The sequence below is a fragment of the Chrysoperla carnea genome, chromosome 3 (assembly GCF_905475395.1).
Source record: "Chrysoperla carnea chromosome 3, inChrCarn1.1, whole genome shotgun sequence".
Classification (NCBI taxonomy): Eukaryota; Metazoa; Arthropoda; class Insecta; order Neuroptera; family Chrysopidae; genus Chrysoperla; species Chrysoperla carnea.
This window is the reverse complement of record NC_058339.1, coordinates 87,097,179-87,109,206: the sequence shown is the minus strand read 5'-3', so window position 1 is coordinate 87,109,206 and position 12,028 is coordinate 87,097,179. Positions and strand designations below refer to the sequence as shown.

Sequence of the window (12,028 nt, the reverse complement as noted above, 5' to 3'; positions counted from 1 at the left end):
TAATGCGTCTAACTAGAAATAATATATTTACGCAATAATTTGTCGTGGAATATTCAAGGATTATAATAAAAATATTTCACAAAAATTATAGATATTTTCAAAATGCTTTAATGTCAATAGTGTCAGAAAATCAAGTAGGTATAAATTTTATTTATAGAAAAAACTGCCTTGTAAAGTTTTCTCGCAATAGTCCCATACTCTTTGAGTTAATCGCAGTTGAAAATATGTATAGATTTTTGCAAAAATGTATGGCTTGTTTTATTCAATCCCGTTTAAAACAATACTTTCGGCATTATGGCTCATTGAATGTAGAATTTTGTTATAGTACAAGATCCGAATTAGGGTCGACCTTCACCCATCTGTTTACCGAATGAAAGTTATTTTTTATGAAATGTAAAATATTAACAAATATTCCTGTAACGGGTTGCCTTTAAAAATATGGTCCAGACCATTTTTAATATAAATATCAAAACTTGGAAAGCTTGTAAACATTATTTTTGACCAATATTTTGTGGCCAATCATATGCCACCGTAATTGTAACAAAATTATCTTTATTTAGATATGCGAGTCAATGAATTAACAGATGCACGTAATTACTATTTTCAACTTGTATAAATGCGATAAAAGTGAACGAAAAAAGGCAGACAACATAGCTGCTGCATATTCTTTATGGCTTTTACTTTCGAGTAGATCAAAATTCGTAAGATATGCAAGTCAGTGAAAAATTTCTAAAAATTTTACTCTTGATATTTTCACTAAAAGTAGTCTGGACCACATTTTTTTAGGCAACCCATTGCAGGGATATTTGTTAACATTTTATAATTCATTAAAAATAACTTTCATCCGGTAAACAGATGGGTGAAGGTCGATCCTAATTGGGATCTTAGACTATTAGCTAAAAACGAAAGTTGAATTAGTTCTTCAATACCCTTATAATGGAGAAGTGAAATATTATTCGGTGAAAACTGTTTGAACTTCTTGATATTATAATACTGAAATTAACGTCTTTAAGCAAGGATTGAAATGAAAGGACATTTACGATCAATTTTCATGATAATTTCAATGTGATTTTACAAATAAATTATACAAAATAAATTTTTTTATTTTTTTACAAACAAGGTAAAATTTTAAAAAATATTTGTCAATGTTATGGATATTTATAGTCTAGCACTCACTAGCACCAGAATTTCGAATTCACTTTAGAAATACAGTTCATGTTTAAGTTATGAATTGGTTGGGTGAAAAGTGTTTTTACCTCTCAAAAATGATGTAGGTTATGGACCGCCATAATCAAAGGAAAGCTTTTATTTTAAGAAAACCAGAAGACGCAAAGTACCAGTTAATTTTTAAATTTTTAGGCATTTTTCGGCACACATGCATTGATATGAACTTGATTATCATAAGGATGTTTTTAAATCAATGAGATTTTTTTAAATCAATAAAAAATAACATTTCAATAAATTAACCAAAAAAATAATAATAAACACAAACTATAGCTTAAGGCCACAGCAAATTTTAAAAAAAAGTATTTGAAACTTCATTATAAAGTTATTAACTGGTTTGAAGCAGTTTAAAATTAAATATTTAATTAATTGTAATACCTAAACCTACATAAATATTTATGAAAAAAAAATTCATATTATTGCTTAAACTAATTTTCTAGTCATTCAACTTATTCAAGAGTGATATTTACAAGTGTTTTTAATATTTTTACGGATTAGATGAATATTAAGTCATGATTTTGTCACGCCAATTGAAACATTTCGATATCTCATAAAACTAATTTTATATTTTTATAGTTTTTTTATCAAAAATACTTAATCAAAAAGGAGGGAAAAGTTGGGAATATTGAGCTTTTCTAGAAAAAGCTTTTAAGGTTATGTAAAACTATTCTTCATGATAATTTTTAGAATTAGATGTTCACTCTGTAAACTTTTCTAAATATAGCCTCAACAAAATTATATTCAGATAGGTCATAAACCAACGGTTCTTTAACAGGTATAGCTATTAATTTTTTTTCCTTATAAAATTAATAGCTATACCTGTTAATTAAAAATATTTTTATAGTCAAATAAAATATTTTTTCCTAGAAATAAATTTTGAAATATATACGTCATTGTAGTTGATTTTTTTGCGCTCAAATAAGCGAGTGAACAAAGTTTTCCAATAGCAACGAATTAGAAGTGTAATTTCTCATACGATAATCAAGAAAGAAAATTTCCTTTCAATTCGTCTAAGCCATTATGCCCAAAATTGGTCCCCTAAAAATGTAGCACATATTATTTATGTAATTAACGATGTTCCAGCATGGTATTTGCAGTTTCTATGTTAAAGCAATGGTACAATTTTTTTTTCGACAGAATTTAACGAAAAATTAAATTTAAAAATTTAATAATGCTTACTATTAATTCCCAAAGTTTCAGAAATTTTGACTGTTTAAAATGGGAAATAATTATGCCAACGTCCCAATTTCGATCAATTTACGTCAAAATTAATATCTCGAAAGTGAAAATTAATTTCTAAATTTTTTTAGAATTTTATTGTATAAACATTTTTTTCTACTTTTTCTTCAATATAAATATAATAATATCATAAAAAATAGTTGGAGAGACCGGACATTTTACATGCTTTAAATGGGACATGACCCTCAAAATCGCGAACTTTGTCTTTAAATATCTCGCGATCTAAACGGTCAAAAATTATGAAATTTCAGGAATTCATAAATAAAGCTATTATAAACCCGAGAAAAAAAATTCGGCCAAATCTGTCGAAAAGTGATTTCATGCTGGTACTACCTTAACACATTTATTTTGTAAAAAGAGTTAAAATTTTGGACATTATTAATAATTAAATCATAAGTACCTACTAGGTATTTAAAAAATATTTAATTAACTAAACTGCGCAATACAATTTAAAAAAAAAAACTGTGTTACACTGTTACCTCAATAATTTCTAAATTATTTCAACTACCTATAAGGAAAACCCCTATTGGGGATTTTTGATTTTATAGCTATTTATATAACATTATAAATTCAATCATACAATATGCATACTTTTATTTATCTACTGCTTACAAAATAATAATAACTGATTTTACTTTCTGACAGAAAAAGTTATTAAATTCACTCCAAAAATCGAAATAAAACAATTTAAAATAATCTATTGACAATTGAACAAATGAACAATTGAGTTAATTGTTTAAATATTCTGTATACACACTTTTCAATACCTGACCTTACTTTTATGCCCTCCACCTATTTGGAATCTATCTATAAGTATATTAAGTTTAGTCTCAATTTTGTATCTACAATTTTTAAACGTCTATCTTGTTTAGTTTCGAACAAAATGAAAACTAAAGGTTTGCTCCTATTAACTCTTGCAGAAAAACTATGAAGTTTACGAAAAATATTTTAAACAAAAGTTGTTATTTTCCAAAGGGGCATTTTTGGTACCTATATATCTATGCTACATGTTATATTTTATAAGATTAACCTATTTTGCTCGTTTACGAACTCAAAATCAATTTTCACATCCTAAATTAAAAAATTTTAGCTCGATTTTTCATTTTGGATGGACAGGCATGGTGAAAGTTTAATTTTGTATAATTTATCCCTATATATTATAAATGTGAAAGTAGGGATGTTTGTTTGTTACACTTTCACGCAAAAACTAGCGATTGATTTTTTAATGAAACTGTATACAGCAATATAGCCCATACATCAGAATAACACATGAGCTATAATAATTGTCCGACCGAACGTCGATTTTTGGCCGAGGCCGAAGCCGAAGCCGATTAATCGGCTATCGCCACAACCTTCGGCCGAAGCCGAAGCCGAGCCGAAGCCGAAGGTTTAAAAACATTAAAACGTTAATATTAAAGTTGATCTCTAGAAGTTGGTTTAGAGGTTATGATCTTGAGAAGTTGATCTAGAAGTCAATCTAAAGATGATTAAAAAAATTACCTTGAAATTTATTTCAAAATAATAACATTTAGAACAATTTGTTCAAATCCGACGTTTGCTAAGAACCTTCGGCCAAAGCTTCGAATGTTTGACCGAAGGTGGTTTTTTTGCCCGAAGGTGGCCGAAGCCAAAGCCGAAGCTTCGGTCGGACACTAGCTATAATTTAGAAAGATTTATTTAAAAAAAAAAAAAAATCAATCAATTAAATTTATGGTTCATATTGAAGATCATAGGTAGAACAGATCTATGATCATGATTTTGAACCATAAATGAAAGATTTGTGTAAAAATTTAAAATAGTAAATATCAAACCATGGCCACCTTTTCTGATATACTCAATGAATTATGACTATTTTACAATGAAAAAAATTAAAAATTGTGCTTATCTTTTAGCTGCGTAAAACAATCCCTTCAAGTGTTATGGAAGGGTTATAAGTCAGATCAAGAAAAGTGGCGGCTATAAAGTGTCGGTTTGTACTTTTAGACCCAATGAAGCGGGCGGGTATCAAACTACTTAATTATTAAAATAATTTACTCAAACTAAATATGAAAGGTCTTTAGTCTTAAGATCATATCCAACACCAATTCTTAAGATTATTTAGATTAACATAGACGCGGGGTTTCACCTACAATGTTGTTTGGAAAATTTCATTACAGTTGGTTGAACTTCTGATTTATGTGGGTAAAAAATTATTTTTTTTTAAATATTTCCTTGTGTAGGTATAATTTAGTATTGTGAAAGTTCACCTTTACGTATAGATAAAAATTAAAATTTTTCCTACGTATCAAATAAAAATTTTATTTTAGAGTAGAAATTCAAACATCTTGAGAGAAAAATATTAAAAAAGCAGCACAGAAAATATAGAAATTTCACAGCAATTTAAATGCAAGGAATGTTGATTTTTGATTTTGAAACGAATCCCTGCAAATTAATTAATGTTAGTACCTATAGAGATGAAGTACGTTTGGCACCAGAGAGCAGTTGCGTTAATTGCGTTAAAATAGTACACATTCCCGAAAAAAGCTGTAAAAATTATTGATTTTAAAATCGTTTTAAGACAGTTTTTCCGTTGCTAAAACAATGCCAGATATTATTCTAATCGTTTAAAAAACGTATGGAAATCAATTAGGTGGCCATGTAATTTTCATAGGATTTAATTTTATAATGGGCTTTTGTCCCAAAAATTTTTTATTTCCTCAATCGACGTTCGTAATTGTGCCAAAACATCGTGTGAAATCAATTTTTGAATAGCATCAATAACTACGAAACTATGAAATATTTAAATATACAAATAGAAAGAAAAGAAATTTGGCCATAGCCTGTCATAGCCTGTCTTAACACAACCGCACTCAAATGCAAGACGTACTTCTTCACTACTAATTCCTAAGTAAGGAAAAAAATTTGCGAAATTCAACCGTTTTATAATAAATTCTCAACAACGTTGCCAGCTCTCGTACCATATTATGCATGGGACGTCCAAAAATACAACTCAATATTGATTTTCATTGATTTAGGTATTTTTCAATGATATTATTTAGTTATAATTACTATAATTAGTTATGTTATCGATAAATAAAAGATTTAAATCAATATTGACGTTTCACACAATAACGATCGATAAATAAATAAAAATAATTTGATCATGATTTTTTTTCATGGTCAACAACTTTGAATCAAAACTATTCGGAAGTAAAAATTATTTATAATTGTACATAATAATTGAACACTGCACCTTTTTATGGTGTATTATATTTATAAACAAAACCAGTATATCAAATTATTGTTAACAATAACATGGATTCAATGGGGAGTCTGTCTACATGATTTGTAAAAAGTTTACTTCAATCAGCAATTAATTGAAATAAAATTATATATACAATGTTCAACATTGTATAATGTTTTGGATGTTACAAACTCAGGACTAAACTTAGTATACTTTTTTATACATTACATATACACAGGGTATAATAGTATAAAAAAAAATTTTAACGAAAAGAAAACCGATTTCAAAAGAAAAACTTTTCCAAAACAAATTAATATGCACAAAATATTTGTTATTTTTGGAGTCGGAGTCGCATAATTAATTGTTATTCTTGGAGTCGGTGTCAGCCAAGGAAACAACTATGACAAAACAGTTTGCTATATTAGCTTGGCTGACATCGACTCCAAAAATAACAATAATTTTAACTACGTTATATTATCGTTATTTTTTACTTTTTAGTTCATATTAATTTGTTTTGGAAAAGTTTTTCTTTTGAAGTCAGTTTTCTTTTTGTTAAGAGTTTTTTTTATTTATTTTGTGATTTTTAGTGAATCTGAAGTACACTAAGTAATTTATCACTAAAAAAAGAATAATCAAAATCGGTTGAAGTGGTATTCAGTTATTCGTCCTCTTGTCGTGCGTACTTAATGCAAATTTAAGACTTTTATGATTTTCTCAGAATGATTTTTGTTGTAAAAATTTATTTCCTAAATAAATTAGCCAGCCTGTACAAATACGGAGGGAATTACAGCATTTCTTTCTTAATAACAATACATAAATTTTATTCGCTTGAATAAAATTAATAATCATAATTTATCAAATAATAAATAATAAATTGCGTAAAACACATTTTACTCTTTATTAGATATCTACATTGGAATTTAATTGAAATAGTTATTATGTAAAATATAAATTATTTAAAATTTTGTTTTTAAATTGATAAAAAAAAAAAACAAAAATTTGGTTTGTTTTTAATTCTTTTTAGTGGATTTCTTTACCTTAATTCAACAAGTTAAGACATAATATTTTTTTATTTTTTTTGCCTATTATAGCCGAAAATTAATTTACTTAAAACTAAGTCATTTTGTAAACACAAAAGATTGTGTTTTATCTATAAGTAATTATGCAATTAATGTATTCGATATCAGAAAAACCTTAGCATAAAATAAAAATTGTTTATATTTAAAAACTTCTAAGTGCAATATGTAAGTTTCTGGAGCTTGCCTAAAGTTTTCGCCAGGCTAATAATTTTTTGTTTCTAGATAAAATAAAGCTAATTAGAAGCAACACTTGTCACAAAAGTAGTTAAACGATTCTCAAAGCTAAAAGATCCAAAACTACTTATTTTAACCCGTAAGCACTTGCGTTATGAGCAGTTTGCTCAAGCTCGATTTAAAACACAAATAACCTTTATTAACTTCCCAGTGGGATAGCTATGGTAATGGGTCCGATTTTGCAAATTGAAAATTAAGACAAATCTTCACGTTTCAAGGCCTTTAGAGTCGAATAGTATGGTTTTTAAAAGAATGTCCGCGTGTGCACATGTCTGTATGTACGTATGTATGTTCGGATTCAATTTTCCGCTCGCATATCTCGAGAAAAAATGATGATATTGACATGGGACCAGTTTCATTTAACGCATAATTATGTAACTTAAACCTGATTAGATTTTGAGCAAAATCGGTCAAGCCGTTTTTTGTACCTACCGAATGAAAAATTGTATAATTGTTACTATTATCACTTATATAGTTTTAACGTCATGGGGGTGCAGGGACGCTAGGGTTCCAAGGGGTGAAGCCCTTGGGGAGATGCATGGAGCAAAGCCCCCGATGGGGGTTTCATGGAAAAATGAAAAAAAAATTATAAATATTAAAACATATGATATTTGTTTATCCTTTCCACTGGGAAGTTAGTCGTGTGGACCTTTCGGGTCGCACCTAGACCGCTTTTTTTTCAAATGGTATATGTGATTGAAACTTTTTCTATCTTCATATAATTTTATCTATTTTCGAAATATGAATTTTTCAGGTTTTTCCAACTTATCTAGATTTTAAAAAAAGAACTTTCAACTTTTTGAGAATTTTTCTCATCAGAAGAATGAAGGTGTAAGCAGACTATATAGTAAATTAGGACCAAACTTTGGTGACTCTCCGAAACTACAAAAGATAAGCAGTTGAGAATTTGCAGGTAACTTCAACTAGTGGTCTTTGGAAACAGTCTTTGGAAAAACAAAAAAAATCCAGGGGCCGAAAGACCGCCATAATTGTGTTGGTTTCTTGAACTTTTCTAGTTTATACAATATTAATGCAAGCACTGCTATTCAACACTTTTTAAACAGGATATTTCAACATCTAACTCAGTCAATTGTTTATTTTCACTTGTTTTTAATTTTTTTCAAATAATTATAATAAATTTCAATTTTATTTCAAATTAAATATACCTAATCTTCACACTTAATCACTAATTTACAATTTAAATTTTTCATAGCCCTTTCATTTTAAAAAATAAATCATATTTTAACAAGTAAAATACATCTAATTATAAAAAATACAAAATAAACACTTACACGTTTTTTTTAAATCAATTTTTGGTAAAATAAAATCTTAAAATTTTTTCATTATCACTAAACACAATATTTTCTTAAAAAAAATTTTGATATTTTTTACTAAAAATTGATTTATATATGAAAAATGATTTTTTTTACAACAATTATCGAACTATTAAATTTTTTTTAACACCTTTATTTTTTATTTAAATCAATAACAACCGTAACACATAGGTATTAAAATTTAAATAAAAACAACAACAACTATACGTATCCAATATTACCGATTAATAAACAAATTAAAAAGTTGGCAAGAACATTTAGCCGCGTAAAAGTAGCTAATAATAATTATAGTAAGTATACCATCAAATGGTTATTGTGACTCGCTGTTTGGTTGTAAGTTACCTTGATATAATAATTAACCACCTCCACTGACTGACATGAGGTTTATTATTTATGAAATTCTGTATCTAAATCTGTGTATAGGTATTAATATGGTACGAGAGCTGGCAACTTTATCTGGAGTTTATTTTAAGACGAGTAAATTTCTAATATTTCTTTTCATTATTGAACTAAGATATAGGGATTAAGGTAGTACGAGCGCCAAGGCAAGTGTATACTTGTAATTGAAATTATTTGTACCATATTTTCAATTTGATGATAAATTTTATTATAACTTCATGAATGTAGACGAAAAATAAGAATACAATTTTTCGATATCTGACTTCATTTTCAAAATATCAAAAACTAAATAACTAAATAAAATTTTCAATTCTCGATATTCTGAAAATATAAGTTTTGGATAAATAGATGAAAAAATATCATCCATCTACCGTTTTCCCAAAAGACCAATGTTAAATATGCCTACTTTTGAAGTCATTTATTTATTTAAATACTCGGGCAACCCCTCCTTAAATTTCAGAATTGATCTAGACTAAGTCTAGCTTCATATAAAAAAAAATCAAGCCTTTTATCCAAAATTATCTTGACGCTCTTATATCCATCCTCAAGTATGTCTTGCACCTGAGAACGGTTGCGTAATTTATAGTGCGTTACGCATTAGTAAAGCAACATAATTTCTATCTGAAATTTACCGAATTTCTATCTATCTTTTAATCATAAAACTAAATTATATTAAAACAAGTGAAAACAAACAATTGACTGAGTTAATTGTTAAAATACCTTGAATAAAAAGTGATGAATAACAGTGCTTGCTTTATTTTTATAAATTAGAAAAGTTTTAAAAAATTCAGCCTAATAAAGCTCTTGTTTTGGTTTTCGAAACTTTTCGAAAGTACCAGGGAGCTTTTTGGACAACATTTCATGTTCAGTAGAGTTGCCTATCTATGTATGTAATAAATTATAATCTGTGAAATCAACTGTTTTGCGACGTTACCAGCACTATCATTATCTAGTAGGTAAATAAATTATTAATATAACTAATTCTTTTAAATTTTTGTATAAATAACAATACTTACTTAATGATGATTTTTTATCAAGTCAATTATCATGCATTATTGTTTTTTTATGGTCTAGGATAATAAGATTTTCACAAAGAATTATTAAAAGATTTAAGGATGCGTTAATTTTATGACATTTTTCAATGATTTATTACCAATTAAAAGTTTTACGTTGAGTCATTTAATTTTTATATAATTTTTTGTTTATTTAAATCTGATGAAATGTCTATCAAAATTTTCAATAAAAATATTTTTTAAAAGATGTTTATTTGTAAACATTTTCAATAAAATAGGAAAAATCAAAATAGGTCATTTATTAATTATTATTTTTATAAAAATCAAATAATAATTTTTTTTTAATCGAGTTGATTTTTATAGTTTGTAATGGATTTGATTTTAATAGAATTCATTCCTCAAAGATAAGAATTAGGACAGTTAACAATGTACTTGACTTCCGTTTAGATGACCGTAGTTCAAATCTCGCTAGAGATTATGGAGTATGGAACTAAAATTTATTTTTATTTTTTAATGTACTTAAAACTTTATTCTTAATACTAATTAATTAACACGATCAACAGGATGACTGACTTCTACATAGTTAGTTGATCTTAGTTCAAGTTTCGGTAAAAAAGTCTCAATTTTTGTGAATCTATTTTTTTTTTTTAAATTATTAATTTTTTTAATAAATAAAAATTGCTATATTTTTATAATCTGGGACAATAAGATCTCAAAGAGTAATTACAAAATTTAAAAATATTTTAATTTTATTTTTATCTATCTTTTTAACTACTTATTTTATCTTTTTAATTATTTATTTGCTATATCTTCTTATTAATTAACTTAATTATATCTAAATAAAAAAAAAATTATTGAAGATGGAGTTTATTATACCATGTATATATGTAGTATACATACTTACTTAGTTTATCGAAATTGGATAAAATTTCGATGTAATAGAGCAAAATTAAATATTCTGAATTTTGATGACGTCATCAAGTTCAAAAATTCGATTTTTTTAAATAACACAGGCAATTTTGATCCGATCTTATTGGAATTTTTTTTGAAACCCACTAATTTTGGGTCATTCTTTTCAGCTGTGATGTCAGTTTTTCGCTAGTTATCACTAATGTACTTAATTCCGAGACCAGACCTCCACATTCTTGAAACCTATTACTGCTAGGTTAATTTTGACCACATATTTGAAAAGTATGGCCCAAATTTAGTAGGATTTCATGCTTTGTTTATCAAATTGGATAAAATTTCGATGTAATACAGCAAAATTAAATATTTTGAATTTTGATGACGTCATCAAGTTCAAAAATTCGATTTTTTTAAATAACACAGGCAATTTTAATCCGATCCTAATGGAATTTTTTTTGAAACCCACTAATTTTGGGTCATTCTTTTCAGCTGTGATGTCAGTTTTTCGCTAGTTATCACTTATGTGCTTAATTCCGAAACCAGACCTCCACATTCTTGAAACCTATGAGTGCTAGGTTAATTTTGACCAAAAATTTGAAAAGTATGGCCCAAATTTAGTAGGATTTCATAGTTTGTTTATCAAAATTGGAAAAAATTTCGATGTAATAGAGCAAAATTAAATATTTTGAATTTTGATGACGTCATCAAGTTCAAAAATTCGATTTTTTTAATAACACAGGCAATTTTGATCCGATCTTATTGGAATTTTTTTTGAAACCCACTAATTTTGGGTCATTCTTTTCAGCTGTGATGTCAGTTTTTCGCTAGTTATCATTTATGTGCTTAATTCCGAAACCAGACCTCCATATTCTTGAAACCTATTATTGCTAGGTTAATTTTGACCACAAATTTGAAAAGTATGGCCCAAATTTAGTAGGATTACATACTTTGTTTATCAAAATTGGATAAAATTTCGATGTAATAGAGCAAAATTAAATATTTTGAATTTTGATGACGTCATCAAGTTCAAAATTCGATTTTTTTAATAACACAGGCAATTTTGATCCGATCTTATTGAAATTTTTTTTGAAACCCACTAATTTTGGGTCATTCTTTTCTGCTATGATGTCAGTTTTTCGCTAGTTATCACTTATGTGCTTAATTCCGAAACCAGACCTCCATATTCTTGAAACCTATTAGTGCTAGGTTAATTTTGACCAAAAATTTGAAAAGTATGGCCCAAATTTAGTAGGATTTCATACTTTGTTTATCAAAATTGGATAAAATTTCGATGTAATAGAGCAAAATTAAATATTTTGAATTTTGATGACGTCATCAAGTTCAAAAATTCGATTTTTTTAATAACACAGGCAATGT

General features: G+C 27.1%; 1 protein-coding gene across 1 annotated transcript in view; it reads right to left on the bottom strand.

The window, feature by feature from the left end:
• LOC123294625 (cationic amino acid transporter 3-like) overlaps positions 1 to 8,341 on the bottom strand; it is a 33,788-nt gene extending 25,447 nt beyond the window's left edge. The window contains exon 1 of the mRNA XM_044875717.1: positions 8,292 to 8,341. The gene's annotated coding sequence lies outside the window, so the exon portion shown is untranslated. The remainder of the gene's footprint in view (positions 1 to 8,291) is intronic.
• Positions 8,342 to 12,028: the final 3,687 nt, after the last annotated feature.